Genomic DNA, 21,188 nt, shown 5'->3' on the forward strand with positions numbered 1-21,188 from the left:
TGCAATTGCAGTTCATTTGAGATCACATCGCTGAATTAGGGGTGCCCCCCTGCCTGTGCAGCCTGGCTGTGAAGGCATTCGAGCCGCCGCTATTTTCCTGTTCGCAACCGCTTCATGTAATGTCACACGTCTGCCCTGAACCTGCCCCCATTTCTGATGCCCAGGCATGTTCGAATAGAGCGGCCGCGCAGGGCGCCACCCTTAATGGGCGCCGCCATATTCGAACCTGGAGCCGGCCCTGTGCAGCATTGTCTTTGAACTCTTGTGTGCGCTATGCGCGCTGAGCGGCGCTGGTGTCTAACGTCAGACGCCGGTGCCACGCAGCGCGCACACAAGCACTTTGGAGGCTGCCTGGCCGAACCCGGACCTGCATCCGCCTGCCCACACCCGGACCTGCACCCGCCCGCCGCACCCGGACCTGCACCCGCCCGCACCCGGACAGCAGTTCTCCTCCCCCTCCCAGCGCCGCAGGTATTTTTTTTGGGGGGGGCATTTATGGATGGCACTGTGTGGGGTCATATCTGCACTGTGGGGGCATTTATCTGGCACTGTGGGGGCATTTATCTGGCACTGTGGGGTCATATCTGCACTGTGGGGGCATTTATCTGGCACTGTGGGGGCATTTATCTGGCACTGTGGGGGCATATCTGCACTGTGGGGGCATTTATCTGGCACTGTGGGGGCATTTTTCTGGCACTGTGGGGGCATATCTGGCATTGTGGGGGCATTTCTGTATCTGGCACTGTGGGGGCATTTATGTATCTGGAATAGTGGGGGCATTTCTGTATCTGGCACTGTGGGGGCATTTCTGGCACTGTGGGGGCATTTCTGTATCTGGCACTGTGGGGGCATTTCTGTATCTGGAACTGTGGGGACATATCTGGAACTGTGGGGACATTTATGTATCTGGCACTGTGAGGGCATTTCTGGCACTGTGGGGGCATTTCTGTATCTGGCACTGTGGGGACATTTATGTATCTGGAACTGTGGGGACATATCTGGCACTGTGGGGGTATTTATGTATCTGGCACTGTAGGGGCATTTATGTATCTGGAACTGTGGGGACATATCTGGCACTGTGGGGGCATTTATGTATCTGGTACTGTAGGGGCATTTATGTATCTGGCACTGTGGGGGCATTTATCTGGCACTGTGGGGGCATTTATCTGGCACTGTGGGGGGCTTTTCTGTATCTGGCACTGTAGGGACATTTATGTATCTGGCACTGTGGGGGCATTTATGTATCTGGCACTTTGGGGACATATCTGGCACTGTGTGGCCATTTATGTATCTAGCACTGCTGGGGGGCATGTCATGTGTTGCTGGCACTGCTGGGGGGCATTTCATGTGTAGCTGGCTCGGCTGGGGAGCATATCATGTAGTGTTCCCGCTAGGCGTCTGTGGCTAGCCAATGTGTCTAACGTGCTCTGCCTGGCACAAAGTGTCTAACGTGCTCTGCCTGGCCCAAAGTGTCTAGGAGGTTCTACCTGGTGCAGTGTGTATTAACTGCACTACTGTGTGGTGTAATGCGAATTGCCACTATTATATGGCCACGCACCTTCCCCACGAAGCAACGCCCCTAAATTTTTGCTGTGCGCCTTCGGCGCGCACTGTCCATTTTTTTCATTTAGGTAGATGAGCACCAAGCATTACAGTATGTACATCATTTTGCCCTCCTAACTTAAAAATGTGCCCTCCCTGTGATCAGCACCCTGCCCTAAAAAGTGAACACTATCATGTGTAGCTGGCACTGCTGGGGGGCATATTGTGTGCAGCTGGCACTGCTGGAGGGCATGTCATGTGTAGCTGGCACTGCCGGGGGGCATGTCATGTGTAGCTGGCATTGCACATTATGTGTTTCTGACACTATACTGGAGACATTGTTTGTAAGGAACACTACTGTGTCTGTTATGTGTAAGGCTGCTAATTGTGTGCGTAGAGGGGGTGTGAAAATATATTTATTTATAGTCTAATAATATGAAGTTATGAGGCCACGCCCACTTTTCCTGGAGCGCGCGCGCCTCCGGCGCGCACATAGGGGTTGGGGGTGTGTGCTTTTACATGTTCTCACTCAGGGTACTAGTAGGCCTGGAGTCGGCCCTGCTGATGCCACACCCTGCAATGCTGTGCCGCCCCTTGAATGCCTCTGCCTGATTGACAGGCCAGCCCACACATGCGCAGATCAGGACCTGCGCGTGCCCACTGGCATTGAAATGGGAATAATGTGATAGCATCGCATTAGCAGAAGGCCCTTAGTACTCTGTATAACAAGTTGAACCCTTTTAGTAAATACAATCTTAGGTCTTCTACTGACAGGTGCAGGCTTAGACAGTGGATAAGTCCAGATAACAGAGATGGGTCAGTACAGTGAGAATCTACAAGGTTAGTGTGGCAGCCCAGCAGAAATTTGTATGCTCCTTTAATTGTGAAAACCAGTGTTTGCTAACCTTAAAGACGTTGATAAGTCCAGATAACAGAGATGGGTCAGTACAGTGAGAATCTACAAGGTTAGTGTGGCAGCCCAGCAGAAATTTGTATGCTCCTTTAATTGTGAAAACCAGTGTTTGCTAACCTTAAAGACGTTTTACTAGCACAACAAGAGTTAACAGAGTGGACCAGAGCCTGGTCACATGTTCTAGCGGTGAGATGGCAAGATTTGATTGAATGGAGACTGAGGAGCAAGTAGAGCATTTTGGGAAAAAGTTGTTACGTGGGTTGTTGAGCTGGTGCCATTGCAGAGAGCAGACGTGTACATGTATTAACCACTGTCTTGAGCCAGGCTGGAGCCCAAATTGAGTCACCCAGTGTAATGTGAGTTGTTGCGTGATATAGGGGGTCATTCCGAGTTGTTAGCTCGCTAGCAGTTTTTAGCAGCCGTGCAAACGCTATGCCACCTCCCACTGGGAGTGTATTTTAGCTTAGCAGAAGTGCGAACGAAAGGATCGCAGAGCGGCTACCAAATAATTTTCAATAGCTTCAGACCTACTCAGCGCTTGCGATCACTTCAGACTGTTCAGTTCCTGTTTTGACGTCACGAACACGCCCTGCGTTCGGCCATCCACGCCTGCGTTTTTCCTGGCATGCCTGCGTTTTTCCGAACACTCCCTGAAAACGATCAGTTGGCACCCAGAAACGCCCCCTTCCTGTCAATCACTCTGCGGCCAGCAAAAAGCTTCTCTAGACCTTGTGTGAAACTACATTGTTCATTGTAAAAGTACGACACGCGTGCGCATTGCGCCACATACACATGCGCAGAAGAGCCAATTTTTTTCCGGATTGTTGCGCAGCGAATGAAAGCAGCTAGCGATTAACTCGGAATGACCCCCATAGTCTTCATTGAATGCCAATATATTGTCTTTGAATTACCACCACTTGATTTAGTCCTTTTTTAATGTCTTTTAAATGATCTTGTTGTATAACCAGACTAGCTGTTCTACCCGTTCTTCTCACGAGAGTTTCTGATTTCATGGTTGTAAATATAAAAGGAGTGTTAAAAATTTGGTAAATCTATAGAGATGGAAATTTGAGACATCTCAGGGGCTTAACTTCCAGAGGCAATGGCGACGCCTGCCTCTGGGCTCCAAGCCCTGAAGGGGCACCTGCATGTACAGCAACACCTGTGTGGCTCACAGCGGGATCCATGTGTGACCGCTGCTCATCCAATGGAGCTCTGCGGCACACCCACTGCTGCTGCAGAGTTACTCGGCTCTTTCCAGGAGCCCTGCTAACACCTGCAATAAGGGACAGGACACCTCCTGCCTGGTACTGCTCAGCCTGCACTGCAGCAAGTGACGGTGCTGCTGAACCGTGAGATGGGACCCTCCAGTGAACACTGTTTCATGAATCTCATGAGTCTGGCCCTGGCCTACCAGCCATTGTCACACACATAGCTGGAACCCTGCCAATTTACTGCGGGCTCTGGTCCCTTTAGACTGGCTGAGAGTTCTATCTATATAATTCTGTAAGTTGTGTGTCTTATAAATATAAATATATATACCCACATTCACACACACCAACAGTGGGATGTATTGGAGTCCTAGATCGCCGTAGGTGCAGGATGCCAGCCGATCGCGGATGTTGTTTTAAAGGAACAATCACTTACATGGCAAAACCATGCCTTGTAAGTTTTTTTACCCTTTAAAAAAATGTCCGAGATCGGCTGGCATCCTGCAGCATGTTAGTTTTTATTTTTTTTTAAGGGGGGAGGGGGCACCAAACTCCAACTTGCCTCCAGGCGATTGTGAGGAACTTATGACCCTGAGATGTCTTAATGTAAGTAAATATTAAGACATGGGCCCTCATTCCGAGTTGGTCGCTCGGTATTTTTCATCGCATCGCAGTGAAAATCCGCTTAGTACGCATGCGCAATGTTCGCACTGCGACTGCGCCAAGTAACTTTACTATGAAGAAAGTATTTTTACTCACGGCTTTTTCTTCGCTCCGGCGATCGTAATGTGATTGACAGGAAATGGGTGTTACTGGGCGGAAACACGGCGTTTCAGGGGCGTGTGGCTGAAAACGCTACCGTTTCCGGAAAAAACGCAGGAGTGGCCGGGGAAACGGTGGGAGTGCCTGGGCAAACGCTGGGTGTGTTTGTGACGTCAACCAGGAACGACAAGCACTGAACTGATCGCACAGGCAGAGTAAGTCTGGAGCTACTCTGAAACTGCTAAGTAGTTAGTAATCGCAATATTGCGAATACATCGGTCGCAATTTTAAGAAGCTAAGATTCACTCCCAGTAGGCGGCGGCTTAGCGTGTGTAACTCTGCTAAATTCGCCTTGCGACCGATCAACTCGGAATGAGGGCCATGGTTCTTGGCGTTACCCGAGGAGCACCTGTAGCAGATATAGTAAAAAGTGACAGGACCATTTTTGTAGCTTCTTAAATTCTACCAACTGGAGGTACAATCCAAATGTTGATCCGGTTGTCCCTTTGGGCGTTAACGTTCACGCAACGCAAGCCACGCATCGGTAATGACGTCATTATGTCAGCCCCCTTATTCATCCCCTTAGGGGAGGTTTATTAAAATTCTAATTACGTAGTTTTCCTATTTCTCACCTGAAGAATAGCTATGTTAAATTTCAGCTTCCTAGCATACCGGGAAGTAAAAGAATTAGTGATGAGTCATTCAGTCAGTGAGTGAGAGATGCGGTAAAAAGTGACAGGACCATTTTTGCAGTTTATGAAATTCTACACACTGGAGGTGCAGTCCATTTTTTATCCAGTTGTCTGTTTGAGTATTATCGTTCATGCAATGCAAGCCCCACATTGGAAATTATGTCATTATGTCATCCACTTTTTCATCCCCTTAGGGGAGGTTTATTAAAATTCTAATTACGTAGTTTTCCTATTTCTCACCTGAAGAATACCTATGTTAAATTTCAGCTTCCTAACATATCAGGAAGTAAGAGAATTAGTGATGAGTCAGTCAGTCGGTGAGTGAGGGCTTACACGCACTCACCCCGCCTCCCCACAGCGCCTATGTAATAAAGATATTGCGTGCCCACAGTGGTAGCACCCCATAATACACATAATGCCCACAGCAGTAGCGCCCCTTATACAATGCCCATAGTAGTAGTGCTCCTTATACAATGTCCACTGTACTGGTAGTGCCCACAGTAGTAGTAGTGCCCCTTATATAGAGCCCATAGTAGTGGTGCCCCTTATGCAATGCTCGCAATAGTAGTGCCCCTTATGTCCCCAGGAGTGATGCCCCTTATGAAGTGCCCCCTTTACAATGCCCTCATTAGTAGTGCCCACAGTAGTAAGGCCCTTAATGGTAATGCCCCTGTGTAGTATTGCCCCCAGTAGTAATGTTGCCTGTAGTAATGCCCCCAGTCGTTTAGCCCCCTGTAGTTTAGCCCCAGTAGTTATGCCCCCAGTGGTAATGCCCCTGCAGTTATGACCCCAGTAATTTACCCCCCTTTAGTTTAGCCTCCCAGTGATAAAGCCCCCAGTAGTTTAGCCCTTATGTAGTTTGCCCCATGTAATTTAGCCTCCCAGTGGTAATGCCCCCAGTAGTTTAGCCCCAGTAGTTAAGTTTGCCCATTGTAGTTTAGCCACCAGTAGTAATGCCCCCAGTAGTAATGCCCCCCTGTAGTTTGCCCCCTTGTAGTTTAGCCCCTGTAGTTATGCCCCCAGTAGTTTAGACCCTGTAGTTATGCCCCCTTGTAGTGTAGCCCCCAGTACTAATGCCTCCAAGTAGTAATGCCCCCAGTAGTTTAGCCCCTGTAGTTATGCTCTCCAGTAGTTTTGCCCCCCAGTAGTAATGCCACCAAGTAGTAATGCCCCTGTAGGTATGCCCTCCTGTAGTTTGCCCCCTTGTAGTTTGCCCTCAGTAGCTTGCCCCCTTGTAGTTTGCCCCAGTAATAAAGCCCCCCAGTAGTTTGCCCCCAGTAGATGCCCCACAGTAGTAATGTCCCCCAGTAGGTTGCCCCCAGTAGATGCCCCCCAGTAGTAAGGCCCCCCAGTAAATTGCCCCCAGTAGATGCCCCTCAGTAGTAATGCCCCCCAGTAAATTGCCCCCCAGTAGATGCCCCTCAGTAGTAATGCCCCCCAGTAGATGCCCCCCAGTAGTAATGCCCCCCAGTAAATGCCCCTCAGTAGTAATGCCCCCCAGTAAATTGCCCCCAGTAGATGCCCCCAGTAGATGTGCCACTACAGAAAGGACAAAAAAACAAACAAAAATCACAATACTTACCGTGCCCCTCTCCCGTGTCCGGCCGCTGCAGTCCTCTGTGCCCCCGCTCCTTTGCACTATGGAAGAGACTTCATGACATCTCCCCCATAGCGCACAGTGACAGCGCCGGAAGCCGGAGCTCAGTTCTGAGCTACTGCCTCCGGCTGCCACTGTGGAGAGAGAGACGGGCGCCCGCTGGTAACACAATCTCAGCGGGCGCACGGCATCTACCTGCAGCACCGGCCACACATCGGGTTAGGTGAGCCGGAGGAGGCGGAACTGCATTCCATCTGCAAGTGCAACTGACGGAACACAGTTCCGCCCTGTTCCGGCTCACTTTAACCCATATATATATATATGTATATATATATTATTATTGTATTATATATATATATATATATACCCTGTATATATACATATATATATATATATATATATATATAAAACCTTCTTTTTGACAGCATTCTTGCAGAAAAATAAAAAAGGTACTCTCCACAGAGATTGCTGTTAAATGACCTTCCTGTTTACATATCAATCTGTCCTACCTCTCTGAACCACAAGGTACAGGGAACAAACATCTTAGGGAAAGGGTCCATCACTAAGCCACTTAACACCTGTGATACCTATCTCTAAGCACATAGACACTCGCCAACCCTAGGGTGTTACATTAGCACAGCAGAAGTCCAGAAGGGTTGGGCACAGGATCAGATGCGTCTAGAGAGGAGGAGGTCCGTGTGCAGGGAAGGATTAAGGGAGGGGCGACAGGGGCGACAGGGGCGGTCGTCCCCAGGCCCCCACACATTAGTGGCCCCCACACACAGGTGTTTATACTGTACCAGTGCCGTGCACTGAGGAGGAGTTCTGTCGGTGTTAGGCGCAAAAGGCAGCAGGCGTTCCTGTTGCAGCAGCTACCCTCCGGCCGTCCCCGTATCCAATGAGTCACAGCCTTTCACCGCAGTACTGCTCCGTCTCTGCGTCCTCCTTCATCTTTTCCCCAACGCCCCCAGCATGGAGAGCACTAACACAACAGCAAAAAGAGAAATGGGCATGCCTCACAGTGGGAAGCGTGCCTTGAGGTATGATAGCCAATCCTGGAAGTCCAGGAAGAGACCAGATTCCGGAGCTCAGCAGCGCTGAGGGCATTGGCGGCGGCGGGGGAGTGCAGAGATGGGGACCCATTCCGAAGTAGAGAAGAGGTGTTTCACAGACAGAGGTGACAGCATTAACAGTATGAGCAGCCGTCTCCGGCCAGGCTCCCAGCAATGGTGTTAACAGCACCCTGCCTGTAGTAGCAGCACCCAGCCAGGTGGGCTCAGACAAGTACTGGGAGCACTACTGAGCACTGCGCCCGCAGGTGTTGCAGCAGGTAGTGGGAGCAGTGGGTGTCTGGGTCCAGTAAACGTCTGACTCTGCACCCACTGCAAGGGGTCTGCCTGCTGGGACTGGTACAGGGAAAGTGGGGAGGAGGGTGTATGCTCTGCTCTCTCATGGAGCAGTTCCTGTAGAGCCACTACCTGCCCCACTGCTATTGCAGCTCCGGTCTACATTCTCCACATTATATATGGCACAAGGCACCAAAATCTCTACTTGGGGGTCATTCAGACCCGGTCGCTGCTGTGTGTTTTTGCACAGCGTTTGGGTAAGAACTGCGCCGGCCCCACAATGCGCAGGCGCGAGGCCCCGCCAGCGACGGGAAGGACGACGAAAGCGATCGCACCGGCGATCGCAAGAAGATTGACGGGAGGAGGCCGTTTGTGGGAGTCAACTGACCGTTTCCAGGGAGTGTCCAGGAAAACGCAGGCGTGTCCAGGCGTTTGAGGGGAGGGTTCCTGACGTCAGCTCTGGACCGTATCATTGCGGTGGAAGAGTAAGTCCTGAGCTGTACAGAGACTGCACAAACTTTTGTTTGTGCAGCTCTCTGCAAAAGCGATCGCACCCCTGCACAGCGATTACCCCCTCCCCCTGTAGGCGGCGACTACCTGATCGCAGGGATGCAAAAAACGCATCCTAGCGATCAGGTCTGAATTAAGCCCAATGTGTGTGTTATGGGAGGGGTGTGGGGGGGTGGGGTGGGGGGGAGTGTTATGAGCACTGTTACCACTGGGGACCCCACAAATTTGTTGCCCCTGGGCCCCCACCAGACCAGTCTTAGGGGGACATTTACTAAGCAGTGATAAGAGCGGAGAAGTGAGCCAGTGGAGCAGTTGCCCATGGCAACCAATCAGCACTGAAGTAACATCTATAATTTGCATACTATAAAATGATACAGAGCTGCTGATTGGTTAATGGGGAAATTTCTCCACTGGCTCACTTCTCAGCTCTTATCACTGCTTAGTAAATGTTCCCCTAAATCCCATGTGCAGGCTCCGTCATTGTTACCTCCTCTCTAGCCGGCGGCAGCGGTGTGACTCTGGGCACTAGGGTCCCTAGGGGACCCTAGCACTGTCCCAGAGTCTAGAGCATTTGAGCAGATCTCCGGGAAAATGGCGCAGCGGCCAGTTTCCCAATGATTTTCCTACTGCACATGCGCAAAACACTGGGAAAAATGGCACTGTGCCATTTTACCAGTGATTCCTGCAGCGCTGCTGCATTGCCGCGGGACTCCGGAGGGTACTAAGTATTACAAATAGTGGGTGCAGAGTGTGCGATGTTGACCCCCCTGGACTCCAGGGGCCCGTGTGCACTGCACACACTGCACCCATCATAAATACGCCAGTGCACAAGGATCCCCACAGTCAGGATCAGGGGAGTAAGTTAATCGCAGTCGCCCGGAGACAAGTTGGAGGCTGGTGCCCCCCGGCTACCTTAAAGAAACAAAGGTAAAACAAATACAGTGGGGTATATTTACTAAGCACCCGATTTTGACCGAGATGGTGTTTTTTCTTCAAAGTGTCATCTCGGGAATTTACTAAACTCAAATCTCGGCAGTGATGAGGGCATTCGTATTTTTTTACGGCTGTGTTTTAAAAAGACGAATGAATACACCATCGGTCAAACGCGGCTGTTTAGGTATAGAACTCGGTCATTTACTGGTGGTCATTCCGAGTTGTTCGCTCGGTAATTTTCTTTGCATCGCAGCGATTTTCCGCTAATTGCGCATGCGCAATGTTCGCACTGCGACTGCGCCAAGTAAATTTGCTATGCAGTTAGGAATTTTACTCACGGCATTACAAGGTTTTTTCTTCGTTCTGGTGATCGTAATGTGATTGACAGGAAATGGGTGTTTCTGGGCGGAAACTGGCCGTTTTATGGGTGTGTGTGAAAAAACGCTGCCGTTTCTGGGAAAAACGCGGGAGTGTCTGTGACGTCAAACCAGGAACGAAACTGACTGAACTGATCGCAGTTGCCGAGTAAGTGTGGAGCTACTCAGAAACTGCTAAGAAGTGTCTATTCGCAATTCTGCTAATCTTTCGTTCGCAATTTTACTATGCTAAGATTCACTCCCAGTAGGCGGCGGCTTAGCGTGTGCAAAGCTGCTAAAAGCAGCTTGCGAGCGAACAACTCGGAATAAGGGCCACTATGCATTCGTATTTGAAATCTCTACCGTGAAAATGCATGTGCGGCCGTGAAAAAATGCAAATCATAAAAAAAAGCCTTAAAATAAGTAGACCTGCTTTTGAGAAGCGTGTTTACTAGAGATGAGCGGGTTCGGTTTCTCTGAAACCGAACCCGCACGAACTTCATGTTTTTTTCACGGGTCCGAGCAGACTCGGATCCTCCCGCCTTGCTCGGTTAACCCGAGCGCGCCCGAACGTCATCATGACGCTGTCGGATTCTCGCGAGACTCGGATTCTATATAAGGAGCCGCGCGTCGCCGCCATTTTCACACGTGCATTGAGATTGATAGGGAGAGGACGTGGCTGGCGTCCTCTCCATTAGAAATTAGATTAGAAGAGAGAGAGAGATTGTGCAGAGTCAGACAGAGTTTACCACAGTGACCAGTGCAGTTGTTGTTAGTTAACTTTTATTTATTTTAATATAATATATCCGTTCTCTGCTATATCCGTTCTCTGCCTGAAAAAAAACGATACACAGCAGCAGCCAGTCACACAGTGTGACTCAGTCTGTGTGCACTCAGCTCAGCCCAGTGTGCTGCACATCAATGTATAAAAGGCAAAGCTTATAATAATTGTGGGGGAGACTGGGGAGCACTGCAGGTTGTTATAGCAGGAGCCCCCAGGAGTACATAATATTATATTAATTTAAAATTAAACAGTGCACACTTTTGCTGCAGGAGTGCCACTGCCAGTGTGACTAGTGGTGACCAGTGCCTGACCACCAGTATAGTAGTATATTGTTGTATGTATTGTATACTATCTCTTTATCAACCAGTCTATATTAGCAGCAGACACAGTACAGTGCGGTAGTTCACGGCTGTGGCTACCTCTGTGTCGGCAGTCGGAACTCGGCAGGCAGTCCGTCCATCCATAATTGTATTACAATATATACCACCTAACCGTGGTATTTTTTTTTCTTTCTTTATACCGTCGTCATAGTGTCATACTAGTTGTTACGAGTATACTACTATCTCTTTATCAACCAGTGTACAGTGCGGTAGTTCACGGCTGTGGCTACCTCTGTGTCGGCAGTCGGCAGGCAGTCCGTCCATCCATAATTGTATTATTATTATTATAATATATACCACCTAACCGTGGTTTTTTTTTCATTCTTTATACCGTCATAGTGTCATACTAGTTGTTACGAGTATACTACTATCTCTTTATCAACCAGTGTACAGTGCGGTAGTTCACGGCTGTGGCTACCTCTGTGTCGGCAGTCGGCAGGCAGTCCGTCCATCCATAATTGTATTATTATTATAATATATACCACCTAACCGTGGTTTTTTTTTCATTCTTTATACCGTCGTCATAGTGTCATACTAGTTGTTACGAGTATACTACTATCTCTTTATCAACCAGTGTACAGTGCGGTAGTTCACGGCTGTGGCTACCTCTGTGTCGGCAGTCGGCAGGCAGTCCGTCCATCCATAATTGTATTATTATTATAATATATACCACCTAACCGTGGTTTTTTTTTTCATTCTTTATACCGTCGTCATAGTGTCATACTAGTTGTTACGAGTATACTACTATCTCTTTATCAACCAGTGTACAGTGCGGTAGTTCACGGCTGTGGCTACCTCTGTGTCGGCAGTCGGCAGGCAGTCCGTCCATCCATAATTGTATTATTATTATTATAATATATACCACCTAACCGTGGTTTTTTTTTCATTCTTTATACCGTCGTCATAGTGTCATACTAGTTGTTACGAGTATACTACTATCTCTTTATCAACCAGTGTACAGTGCGGTAGTTCACGGCTGTGGCTACCTCTGTGTCGGCAGTCGGCAGGCAGTCCGTCCATCCATAATTGTATTATTATTATAATATATACCACCTAACTGTGGTATTTTTTTTTCTTTCTTTATACGGTCGTCATAGTGTCATACTAGTTGTTACGAGTATACTACTATCTCTTTATCAACCAGTGTACAGTGCGGTAGTTCACGGCTGTGGCTACCTCTGTGTCGGCAGTCGGCAGGCAGTCCGTCCATCCATAATTGTATTATTATTATAATATATACCACCTAACCGTGGTTTTTTTTTCATTCTTTATACCGTCGTCATAGTGTCATACTAGTTGTTACGAGTATACTACTATCTCTTTATCAACCAGTGTACAGTGCGGTAGTTCACGGCTGTGGCTACCTCTGTGTCGGCAGTCGGCAGGCAGTCCGTCCATCCATAATTGTATTATTATTATAATATATACCACCTAACCGTGGTTTTTTTTTCATTCTTTATACCGTCGTCATAGTGTCATACTAGTTGTTACGAGTATACTACTATCTCTTTATCAACCAGTGTACAGTGCGGTAGTTCACGGCTGTGGCTACCTCTGTGTCGGCAGTCGGCAGGCAGTCCGTCCATCCATAATTGTATTATTATTATAATATATACCACCTAACCGTGGTTTTTTTTTCATTCTTTATACCGTCGTCATAGTGTCATACTAGTTGTTACGAGTATACTACTATCTCTTTATCAACCAGTGTACAGTGCGGTAGTTCACGGCTGTGGCTACCTCTGTGTCGGCAGTCGGCAGGCAGTCCGTCCATCCATAATTGTATTATTATTATAATATATACCACCTAACCGTGGTTTTTTTTTCATTCTTTATACCGTCGTCATAGTGTCATACTAGTTGTTACGAGTATACTACTATCTCTTTATCAACCAGTGTACAGTGCGGTAGTTCACGGCTGTGGCTACCTCTGTGTCGGCAGTCGGCAGGCAGTCCGTCCATCCATAATTGTATTATTATTATAATATATACCACCTAACCGTGGTTTTTTTTTCATTCTTTATACCGTCGTCATAGTGTCATACTAGTTGTTACGAGTATACTACTATCTCTTTATCAACCAGTGTACAGTGCGGTAGTTCACGGCTGTGGCTACCTCTGTGTCGGCAGTCGGCAGGCAGTCCGTCCATCCATAATTGTATTATTATTATAATATATACCACCTAACCGTGGTTTTTTTTTCATTCTTTATACCGTCGTCATAGTGTCATACTAGTTGTTACGAGTATACTACTATCTCTTTATCAACCAGTGTACAGTGCGGTAGTTCACGGCTGTGGCTACCTCTGTGTCGGCAGTCGGCAGGCAGTCCGTCCATCCATAATTGTATTATTATTATAATATATACCACCTAACCGTGGTTTTTTTATACCACCTAACCGTGGCAGTCCGTCCATAATTGTATACTAGTATCCAATCCATCCATCTCCATTGTTTACCTGAGGTGCCTTTTAGTTCTGCCTATAAAATATGGAGAACAAAAAAGTTGAGGTTCCAAAATTAGGGAAAGATCAAGATCCACTTCCACCTCGTGCTGAAGCTGCTGCCACTAGTCATGGCCGAGACGATGAAATGCCAGCAACGTCGTCTGCCAAGGCCGATGCCCAATGTCATAGTACAGAGCATGTCAAATCCAAAACACCAAATATCAGAAAAAAAAGGACTCCAAAACCTAAAATAAAATTGTCGGAGGAGAAGCGTAAACTTGCCAATATGCCATTTACCACACGGAGTGGCAAGGAACGGCTGAGGCCCTGGCCTATGTTCATGGCTAGTGGTTCAGCTTCACATGAGGATGGAAGCACTCAGCCTCTCGCTAGAAAACTGAAAAGACTCAAGCTGGCAAAAGCACCGCAAAGAACTGTGCGTTCTTTGAAATCCCAAATCCACAAGGAGAGTCCAATTGTGTCGTTTGCGATGCCTGACCTTCCCAACACTGGACGTGAAGAGCATGCGCCTTCCACTATTTGCATGCCCCCTGCAAGTGCTGGAAGGAGCACCCGCAGTCCAGTTCCTGATAGTCAGATTGAAGATGTCAGTGTTGAAGTACACCAGGATGAGGAGGATATGGGTGTTGCTGGCGCTGGGGAGGAAATTGACCAGGAGGATTCTGATGGTGAGGTGGTTTGTTTAAGTCAGGCACCCGGGGAGACACCTGTTGTCCGTGGGAGGAATATGGCCGTTGACATGCCAGGTGAAAATACCAAAAAAATCAGCTCTTCGGTGTGGAGGTATTTCACCAGAAATGCGGACAACAGGTGTCAAGCCGTGTGTTCCCTTTGTCAAGCTGTAATAAGTAGGGGTAAGGACGTTAACCACCTCGGAACATCCTCCCTTATACGTCACCTGCAGCGCATTCATAATAAGTCAGTGACAAGTTCAAAAACTTTGGGTGACAGCGGAAGCAGTCCACTGACCAGTAAATCCCTTCCTCTTGTAACCAAGCTCACGCAAACCACCCCACCAACTCCCTCAGTGTCAATTTCCTCCTTCCCCAGGAATGCCAATAGTCCTGCAGGCCATGTCACTGGCAAGTCTGACGAGTCCTCTCCTGCCTGGGATTCCTCCGATGCATCCTTGCGTGTAACGCCTACTGCTGCTGGCGCTGCTGTTGTTGCCGCTGGGAGTCGATGGTCATCCCAGAGGGGAAGTCGTAAGCCCACTTGTACTACTTCCAGTAAGCAATTGACTGTTCAACAGTCCTTTGCGAGGAAGATGAAATATCACAGCAGTCATCCTACTGCAAAGCGGATAACTGAGTCCTTGACAACTATGTTGGTGTTAGACGTGCGTCCGGTATCCGCCGTTAGTTCACAGGGAACTAGACAATTTATTGAGGCAGTGTGCCCCCGTTACCAAATACCATCTAGGTTCCACTTCTCTAGGCAGGCGATACCGAGAATGTACACGGACGTCAGAAAAAGACTCACCAGTGTCCTAAAAAATGCAGTTGTACCCAATGTCCACTTAACCACGGACATGTGGACAAGTGGAGCAGGGCAGGGTCAGGACTATATGACTGTGACAGCCCACTGGGTAGATGTATGGACTCCCGCCGCAAGAACAGCAGCGGCGGCACCAGTAGCAGCATCTCGCAAACGCCAACTCTTTCCTAGGCAGGCTACGCTTTGTATCACCGCTTTCCAGAATACGCACACAGCTGAAAACCTCTTACGGCAACTGAGGAAGATCATCGCGGAATGGCTTACCCCAATTGGACTCTCCTGTGGATTTGTGGCATCGGACAACGCCAGCAATATTGTGTGTGCATTAAATATGGGCAAATTCCAGCACGTCCCATGTTTTGCACATACCTTGAATTTGGTGGTGCAGAATTTTTTAAAAAACGACAGGGGCGTGCAAGAGATGCTGTCGGTGGCCAGAAAAATTGCGGGACACTTTCGGCGTACAGGCACCACGTACAGAAGACTGGAGCACCACCAAAAACTACTGAACCTGCCCTGCCATCATCTGAAGCAAGAAGTGGTAACGAGGTGGAATTCAACCCTCTATATGCTTCAGAGGTTGGAGGAGCAGCAAAAGGCCATTCAAGCCTATACAATTGAGCACGATATAGGAGATGGAATGCACCTGTCTCAAGTGCAGTGGAGAATGATTTCAACGTTGTGCAAGGTTCTGATGCCCTTTGAACTTGCCACACGTGAAGTCAGTTCAGACACTGCCAGCCTGAGTCAGGTCATTCCCCTCATCAGGCTTTTGCAGAAGAAGCTGGAGGCATTGAAGAAGGAGCTAACACGGAGCGATTCCGCTAGGCATGTGGGACTTGTGGATGCAGCCCTTAATTCGCTTAACAAGGATTCACGGGTGGTCAATCTGTTGAAATCAGAGCACTACATTTTGGCCACCGTGCTCGATCCTAGATTTAAAGCCTACCTTGGATCTCTCTTTCCGGCAGACACAGGTCTGCTGGGGTTGAAAGACCTGCTGGTGACAAAATTGTCAAGTCAAGCGGAACGCGACCTGTCAACATCTCCTCCTTCACATTCTCCCGCAACTGGGGGTGCGAGGAAAAGGCTCAGAATTCCGAGCCCACCCGCTGGCGGTGATGCAGGGCAGTCTGGAGCGACTGCTGATGCTGACATCTGGTCCGGACTGAAGGACCTGACAACGATTACGGACATGTCGTCTACTGTCACTGCATATGATTCTCTCAACATTGATAGAATGGTGGAGGATTATATGAGTGACCGCATCCAAGTAGGCACGTCACACAGTCCGTACTTATACTGGCAGGAAAAAGAGGCAATTTGGAGGCCCTTGCACAAACTGGCTTTATTCTACCTAAGTTGCCCTCCCACAAGTGTGTACTCCGAAAGAGTGTTTAGTGCCGCCGCTCACCTTGTCAGCAATCGGCGTACGAGGTTACATCCAGAAAATGTGGAGAAGATGATGTTCATTAAAATGAATTATAATCAATTCCTCCGCGGAGACATTGACCAGCAGCAATTGCCTCCACAAAGTACACAGGGAGCTGAGATGGTGGATTCCAGTGGGGACGAATTGATAATCTGTGAGGAGGGGGATGTACACGGTGATATATCGGAGGGTGAAGATGAGGTGGACATCTTGCCTCTGTAGAGCCAGTTTGTGCAAGGAGAGATTAATTGCTTCTTTTTTGGGGGGGGTCCAAACCAACCCGTCATATCAGTCACAGTCGTGTGGCAGACCCTGTCACTGAAATGATGGGTTGGTTAAAGTGTGCATGTCCTGTTTTGTTTATACAACATAAGGGTGGGTGGGAGGGCCCAAGGATAATTCCATCTTGCACCTCTTTTTTCTTTTCTTTTTCTTTGCATCATGTGCTGATTGGGGAGGGTTTTTTGGAAGGGACATCCTGCGTGACACTGCAGTGCCACTCCTAGATGGGCCCGGTGTTTGTGTCGGCCACTAGGGTCGCTAATCTTACTCACACAGCTACCTCATTGCGCCTCTTTTTTTCTTTGCGTCATGTGCTGTTTGGGGAGGGTTTTTTGGAAGGGACATCCTGCGTGACACTGCAGTGCCACTCCTAGATGTGCCCGGTGTTTGTGTCGGCCACTAGGGTCGCTAATCTTACTCACACAGTCAGCTACCTCATTGCGCCTCTTTTTTTCTTTGCGTCATGTGCTGTTTGGGGAGGGTTTTTTGGAAGGGCCATCCTGCGTGACACTGCAGTGCCACTCCTAGATGGGCCCGGTGTTTGTGTCGGCCACTAGGGTCGCTAATCTTACTCACACAGCTACCTCATTGCGCCTCTTTTTTTCTTTGCGTCATGTGCTGTTTGGGGAGGGTTTTTTGGAAGGGACATCCTGCGTGACACTGCAGTGCCACTCCTAGATGGGCCCGGTGTTTGTGTCGGCCACTAGGGTCGCTTATCTTTCTCACACAGCTACCTCATTGCGCCTCTTTTTTTCTTTGCGTCATGTGCTGTTTGGGGAGGGTTTTTTGGAAGGGACATCCTGCGTGACACTGCAGTGCCACTCCTAGATGGGCCCGGTGTTTGTGTCGGCCACTAGGGTCGCTTATCTTTCTCACACAGTCAGCTACCTCATTGCGCCTCTTTTTTTCTTTGCGTCATGTGCTGTTTGGGGAGGGTTTTTTGGAAGGGACATCCTGCGTGACACTGCAGTGCCACTCCTAGATGGGCCCGGTGTTTGTGTCGGCCACTAGGGTCGCTTATCTTTCTCACACAGTCAGCTACCTCATTGCGCCTCTTTTTTTCTTTGCGTCATGTGCTGTTTGGGGAGGGTTTTTTGGAAGGGACATCCTGCGTGACACTGCAGTGCCACTCCTAGATGGGCCCGGTGTTTGTGTCGGCCACTAGGGTCACTTATCTTTCTCACACAGTCAGCTACCTCATTGCGCCTCTTTTTTTCTTTGCGTCATGTGCTGTTTGGGGAGGGTTTTTTGGAAGGGACATCCTGCGTGACACTGCAGTGCCACTCCTAGATGGGCCCGGTGTTTGTGTCGGCCACTAGGGTCGCTAATCTTACTCACACAGCTACCTTATTGCGCCTCTTTTTTTCTTTGCGTCATGTGCTGTTTGGGGAGGGTTTTTTGGAAGGGACATCCTGCGTGACACTGCAGTGCCACTCCTAGATGGGCCCGGTGTTTGTGTCGGCCACTAGGGTCGCTTATCTTACTCACACAGCGACCTCGGTGCAAATTTTAGGACTAAAAATAATATTGTGAGGTGTGATGTGTTCAGAATAGGCTGAAAATGAGTGTAAATTATGTTTTTTGAGGTTAATAATACTTTGGGATCAAAATTACCCCCAAATTCTATGATTTAAGCTGTTTTTTAGGGTTTTTTGAAAAAAACACCCGAATCCAAAACACACCCGAATCCGACAAAAAAAATTCGGTGAGGTTTTGCCAAAACGCGGTCGAACCCAAAACACGGCCGCGGAACCGAACCCAAAACCAAAACACAAAACCCGAAAAATTTCCGGCGCTCATCTCTAGTGTTTACATGTGTTTCCAATTCTACATTACTCACACCTGAATTTTTGGACCTTTAAAAGGGACCCAAGCACATTTGTAACATCTCTCACTCTGAAATGGCTGCTACCGTGTGTAGTACTGATTTCTTGTTTGCTAGGGGATACCTGAGACTGCTCCATGAGGCAACAATAAACCAAGGCCAGGAAACTGAACATGGTCAGCAGGTTGTACAGGTTCCGCGTAGGCTGGCCAGGCCTGGTTTTTTTAGGGGGCGTTTAAACTTTAGCAAATTGCCCGATGACCAGGTTATACAGATGGTCCGGCTAAATAGATAAAACATTTTCCGTCTGTATGACCTTGTCAAACTGAACTTAGACCCTGAGACAGCACGCTCTCGCTCTGTCTCAGGCCTGCACAAACTCCTGGCTGTGTTGCACTTCATGGCTACTGGCAGCTTCCAGCCTGTGACTGGCGATGTAATTAGTATCTCACAGGCCACCTTTTCTAAATATTTAATTCAGGTGAGTTAAAACATACATACACGTCTATGTCTAAGTGGTGCTTCTGTTATGTAATATAACGCAGTATTGTATTGATTACAGGTCATGACACTCACCTTAAATTTTGTACTGTCCACTCAAGTTTTGGATGTCTTGGATGCCCACATAGATGCCTCTCTCTGCTTCCCTACCCAGGAGTCACAGTGGCATGCAGTCAGGGTAGCTTTCTCTGAGCTTGCTGGCATGCCCAATGTGGTGGGTGCCATAGATTGCACACACGTTGAGCTGAGACCACCTAGGGGCAGGCAATATATTTATACTAATAGACATCTGGGCCAATCCAGTAATGTGCAGGTGGTTTGTGTAGAAAATTAAACAAAACACACATTCCGTGTGAATAATATATTACCTTGAACACAGGCATTTTTTGTGTAACAAATAAAAAAACATTATTTGTAACAAACTATTTGCTGCAGGTGTCATTATTTTTTTTTTTTGTGTGTGCTGGGTGCAGAGGATTGCCCTGGTTCGTTGGTCCAGGTTCTGCTGGAGCGTCTAACTGGGGAGGTAACTGGGGTCTGGCTTGGTGTAGTTGTTCCCGAGCTAGAGCTTACTTGGTGTGATGCCAACACATTAAGGCTTTGGCTGAGGTTATTTAGGCTTGCAGTGAGTTGGCTATTAGCGGCAGTGTTGCTTGCAATAATTCTGGACAGGTTCTCGTTAATCATTTGGTTGTGTTGAATCAGTTGAATGAGGGCTTGTTGCTGCCGCTGTTGCTCATCCATGATGCGTTGCAGATTGGCTTGCATTTGGGTGTTGTCTGCCCTCATCTGCTCCATTGAATTGGCAATTCTGCCAACCTGAACTATCAGTCTGCCTGAGTTCCGAATGAGTCGCGGCAGATGATGGGGCAGACTGGCAAGGTATTGGGTGTGGGTGTTCAGGCACGCATAGTGTTGCGCCTGTTGTGTGGCCCAACTGCTCCAAAACTCGGGGGCCATTTGTTGCTGGGGTGGTGTTGGGCTCAATTGGGGGCTGTGGGATGTTTGGGGTATGTCCTGAGGCGTGGTTGTCTGGGTAGGATCTATGGCTTACAGGTGTAGTGTGTAGGTATCCTGCTGGTCACTTTCCTGCTGGGCATCCTCGGCCATGATGGGTGGTTCTGTATGGGGTTGAAGACAGCCACTATTTTGTCATTATTTTGCATTGAAAACTTATATATACCTACAGCTAGAGATAAATCTCAAACTGTATATATATCTGGCGCTAAAATAATGTATGGTAGTAATTTACCAGATGGTAATCAGTGAAAATTGTGATCTCTAGGGCTGCTGAGCAAAAACAGCTGGTTAGGCTGAACAACTAATTGAAATACAAAGGAGAAAGAAATGCTCTGCGCACCAAAAATCACTTTGAATTGATTGATTGATTAATTAAGTGCAGTCTAGCAAGGAGAATGATTGACTCAATGAAACTTGACCTTTTTTATAGTGAAAAATATTTTATAAAACAGTTAATGACACAAAACAAAGTAAATAAGACAAACAATACATATATATATATATATATATAGCAGTATAAAAACCGGAGGTATTTCACCTCTTGCAAGTGTAAATAGAAACACTGTATCTAACTTTTATAAACGTGCTGTTTAAACAGCATACACTGTATCTAAAATGCAGATCGGATATCTTAAGTGAAAGAGGCTCTATACAAAGAGCAACAATCGATTCTAACACTGGCGTCCCAGTGTGGAATCAAATAAAATGTCCACAGATGGCTCCACAATAAAATTATTAGAAGCAAAGCAAGTAATAATAGTTACCCTCGTGCTGATTCCTGAGATGTAATGCAGAGTCCTGTATGCATTTGCACGGGGAGAATGTAAAGATTGGTAGTTGCTGCCACAATGGTAATTAAAAGACAGACTTGTTGGAATATTTATTCTCCGTAATAATAGCCGTCAGTTGACCGTCAGATGATGACATGTAGGGAGTTTCCCAGCAAGGGACCTGATCCGTACCGGTCCTGCTATTCCGGTTCCGTCCACATCTAAGCCAAGTGACCTACAGTAATTATACCTCCGCAGTGAGGTTAAAGGGAGTCCAGCTGCTAACGGCACTTCTACATCAGAATCCCGCTGCGACAAGCTGGATATAGACGGATCTCCGCTGTGACACCAGTGCGGCGCCAGCCAT

Source organism: Pseudophryne corroboree, chromosome 5 (genome assembly GCF_028390025.1).
Source record: "Pseudophryne corroboree isolate aPseCor3 chromosome 5, aPseCor3.hap2, whole genome shotgun sequence".
NCBI classification, from domain to species: domain Eukaryota; kingdom Metazoa; phylum Chordata; class Amphibia; order Anura; family Myobatrachidae; genus Pseudophryne; species Pseudophryne corroboree.